This window comes from Betta splendens, chromosome 22 (genome assembly GCF_900634795.4).
Source record: "Betta splendens chromosome 22, fBetSpl5.4, whole genome shotgun sequence".
Lineage (NCBI taxonomy): Eukaryota > Metazoa > Chordata > Actinopteri > Anabantiformes > Osphronemidae > Betta > Betta splendens.
Window position 1 is genome coordinate 5418357 of NC_040900.2, and position 4238 is coordinate 5422594.

The 4238-nt window shown below is 42.0% G+C and overlaps 2 long non-coding RNA genes across 5 annotated transcripts; one reads left to right on the forward strand and one right to left on the reverse strand.

Moving 5' to 3' along the window:
• The first annotated feature begins 391 nt into the window (after nt 1-391).
• On the forward strand, nt 392-2390 carry LOC129603609 (uncharacterized). 4 transcript variants are annotated; one of them, XR_008693683.1, is made up of 3 exons: nt 392-613; nt 702-1122; nt 1747-2390. It is a non-coding gene; the product is annotated as an uncharacterized LOC129603609 (long non-coding RNA). The 4 variants fall into 4 exon arrangements; XR_008693684.1 differs by having other exon boundaries at nt 702-784; XR_008693681.1 differs by having other exon boundaries at nt 392-1122.
• A 19-nt stretch (nt 2391-2409) lies between these two features.
• LOC129603610 (uncharacterized) lies at nt 2410-3683 on the reverse strand. Its single transcript, XR_008693685.1, has 2 exons — nt 3210-3683; nt 2410-2778 (listed from the first exon to the last, which is right to left on the reverse strand). It is a non-coding gene; the product is annotated as an uncharacterized LOC129603610 (long non-coding RNA).
• Nucleotides 3684-4238: the final 555 nt, after the last annotated feature.

Genomic DNA, 4238 nt, shown 5'->3' on the forward strand with positions numbered 1-4238 from the left:
TGCGCATTGTGCCGCTGATGACGGGCTGGTGCATCCCTCCTGGTCCGTGGGCCCGAGAATCGGCGCATGGAAATGAACGGGAGCATTTGGCAAGAACGGCGGCCGGCGTGGCCTAATTTCTCTTTCCCACTCTTTCTACTGTCTGTCCACTCAGAGGGATTCAATGTTTTACTGGCTTGAGGCTGAACAGCAGCGGGGATGAAGAACGCAGTGATTAAAGGGCCCATATCATGCAAAATCCACTTTTTAGACATTTTGGAGCGTTCCTATGACTCTATGGGTCACATATACACACACTGAGCACGGTAGAAATGCATTTCCTGCTTTTTTCACATTTTGAAAACGTAAATTTTCTTATCCAATGAAAACAGCCACGACCTACTCCGAGGCCGTTCCCCAGTTCTCGTCACACTGGTTGAAAGTTCTCCTTGCAAATCCTGAACCACCACCCCCACAATGATCCCGAACCAAAACTGGACTTCCGCCATTTCCCCCCTCTCACTCACCGTGAACAGACCAGCACGGAAGCGCCCAAGTCCTCCCATAGAAATAGTTCGGTTCTTGGGTGTTCTAACCAACACCAAAGTCTATTCATTTTACCAGGGAACAACAAGTGAGGATTTGTGGGTCACTTTTATTTTTAACGGACCGGTGCCAGAAACACTGCCTCAGCATTTATACGTATGTGCATTTCAAACGAGGGTGCGTACAATGCTGGATTTGTTTCACGGCTCCTGTTGGAAAAAAAGGACCTATTCCTAAAGTCCGTCATCCACTCACTGAAGTAAGTACATGCTTGATATTTATAATGTTTTAAAATGTTAGTTTGTCCGTTTAAATGTAGTAACCTATGTGTGGGGCAAGTTACTAGCTAGCTATGCTAACGGCTACAGTCAGTCGACCGAGCCTTTGTCCCCTTCAAATGTGCTCATGTGGGCTCCTGCAGCCACACACCTGTGTGGAGAAAAGCTAATGACTAACGGCATCGAGCGGCTACAGGCAGGGAGCGGTGGGTCTAGCGTCTGTCCTTTTTCTGTAATCACATACACCTGCGGAGAACAGCTGATCGTTATCGCCCTTACAGCGGCGACAGACAGGAAGCGGTGGATCTAGCTCGCTGTAGTAAGTTTGTGCTTGATACTTGTGATATCTAAATATGTTAGTTGGGTCTGTTTAAAATGCAGTAACCCACATGTGAGACAAGCTAATCGCTAGCGTCGCTAACGGCTACAGTGAGTCAACTGAGCCTTTGTCCCTTTCAAATGTGCTACTCTGAGTTGGTGCAGTCACACACCTGTGTGGGGAACAGCTAATAGCCATGGGCCTTCGATCGGCGACAGGCAGGAAACGGTGGATCGAGCTTTTGTCCTGTTGACGTGCTGCCGCTCCTGTTTGTGTGTTGCGTTAGCCGTTAGCATGCCTTTAGGCCTTTGCACTTTAGAGCTACAGCTGGTCATCGCTACAAAAAGAACCTGCAGATGAACGCGGTTGTGTTTGTTATTACCCCGTCCTGTATCACAGCCTAAATCAACTTGTGATTTGGGGTTATGTCATTGTTCTATCAAATTCTAACATGATTAGTTGGAATGATTACTGTGTTGTGTTTCAAGCTTAGTTGCTAATTAGTCACATCTCTACAATACCTGCTGCTTATCTGGTCAGTTACCGATAGCTTGTACCATAGCCATTATATTTGTAGGACCAATACAATTTACAGTAAATGTAACAGTCTTTTCTATACTGTAGGAGGGCAGATCCCAGTTGCCCACATGCAAGGAGGCTGTCAAACAGAGAAATCACTGCAGACTGTTGGTACACAGACATCTGCTGCCCAGCTCAGGAGTAAAGGTATGTAAGTTTGTATGTACCAACAGTAAGATAGGTAATAGAAGATTTTAATTGGTATATACTGTTTAGATTTTATATTTGAATTGTAACAACTGTTTATCTGTTGTTTTAGCACAGACAGGCCTGTCCTCTTGTTTGGTTTAATTTTTTGTCTGGTATTGTGTGTTCTTACATTAGAGAAGGTTTTGACCTACATAATAATTAACATTTCACTAATCTACAATTCTGATTGCACTACCTTTTGTTTTGATGAGGTGATGGTGAGGACAGCCACAGCTTCCATCTGGTAGAGGACTGCTTCCGCTCAGTCTTCCAAATAGTGATGAGAACAAGGATCACCACATCTCCCTGTTTACCCTACTTTCATGCATTTCGTCTGCAAGGCCCTGCAAAAGCTTCTCCTTCGTCCTCAAACCCCCAGACTTCTTAATTAACTCAGTAACCTATACATTGCACATTGGAGTGTGAAGGTAACAGTTTGTTCTAGCTTTGGCGTAGTGGTGTATTTTTTTGGTTTACAATAAAGTTGGCTTTAACTATTATGTATTTCACTGAACTCTGTTTCTGAAGGGAAAACACTTTTATTTAGGAAATCATAGTATTGAAATTACATGTTTTTCTCTTTCTAATATGGTAAGCTATAAAGTTGAAGCGGCCATAAATAAAACGCATATAAATTATATATAAATAAAGTTAAAAAAATTCTTAATGAGTGTTGCACTCACAAAAAACACATTTTTACTCAAACGGTAAAGGAGTTATTCTACAGGTGGTCTACATCAATCATACTATGAGTGTTTTAGTGTTTTATCCATCAGGAAACTGCCTTCATCTACAACCCAAGCATGAAGAGATGGCAACTCAGATTCTTCACCCCAGGAATCCTCAGCACCAGCTCACTAGCCTCTGTAGATTAGATACCTGTAACAACTTCAGATACAGAGACATATTACTGTCAGATTTATCATGAATGACAAAAAACATAATTAAAAGCAGTAAAAATACGTTAGGTCAATATATAATTTGAACCAATGCTTTTTGTTCCCAGGTAGGTCATGCAGTGATTGCTCTAAATATTAATGCACATTTTTTAAATAAAATTGTCAGAGCAGCAGCACAAGTAAGACAAAAACAGTGAAATGTGTAAATGTAAAATGTATTTATATTATTTCAGCTATGCTCTCAAACTTATTTATTTGTATAATGTGAGCTAAAGTAGTGTTTTCTATTAGTGAGAGTTTTCCAGGTAAGTCGTGTTGTGAATATTGAAGCTGCACACGCCATTTAGCATTCGCATTAGCAACCGCTAGTCGCTTTGCAAATTACATAAATCAATTAAATTGAAGTAAATGCGACATTACCAATGAGACACATCTTGCATCAGCCGAAATGTGGTGACTTCAACAGCCTCCTCTTCAGCTTCAGGGTCAGATTCGGGATCGTAGACGTATGGTTCTACTACGCTATGAACCAGCTGACTAATGTCGTGCAGTTCTGTAGTGGGTCGTCTTCTTCTGTGGTGGATTGCATTCTCAATGTCGCACTACTGCCACCTATTGTATCCTAACCGTGCGGTGGCTCGTATCCATGGAGCCAATTTAAAAAAAAAAAAACAACAGCAAAAAAGGTATGCGCTTCCGCACAGAGGTGTGGTGAGCAGCTTCGCTTGCGACACGCCCAGAAAACACAGCGTTTGCTGATGGGGAGTGAGAACCACATATTGACAGGGGCAGTGTGGACGATCTAAAGGGTTTTATGGGATGAAAATTTACAGAGACCTTACTGAGACATTAAAGTCAAATATTTTTTAGAATGAAAAGCATGATATGACTCCTTTAAGATGCACAGACCTATTGCTGTCAGGACAGATAGGTCTACGTTTGGAATGGGTTTTTTAGAAAGACAACTTTCACTGTGCATGTGTGACAATAAACGTTAGATGTAATAAAGCCAATGTTTTATAAAGTATTTCTAAAATATAGTTTTGGGCCTGTTGTTTGCTGCAGAATTACTTATTTAGGAACTAATATCTGTGCTGGCATCGATCCTCCCTCCCTCTGAGCTATTCCTCTGCCTGCTGCAATTCATGCGGCCACAGAGGAGAGCAGGATTTACACTGGATTTGAGTTTCAGCCATCTATGGAATTAAGAAGTGTATCCTTGCATTTCATTAAATCCTGCCTAATGAGATGACTGTCTCTCCCCAAAGAGCAGATGATAAAGTACCCTATGCCACGGTGCATAAATTAGTATGGTGAGGTTAAACGCTGGAACTGACTCATGTTTCACAAAAGGGCCCTATCCAGCAGTTAAATCAACTCGCATAAATACCGCCAACTGCTGACTGTATTCACCTGCCTACTTAGAGGCTGCATTCAAAGTAATGGCTC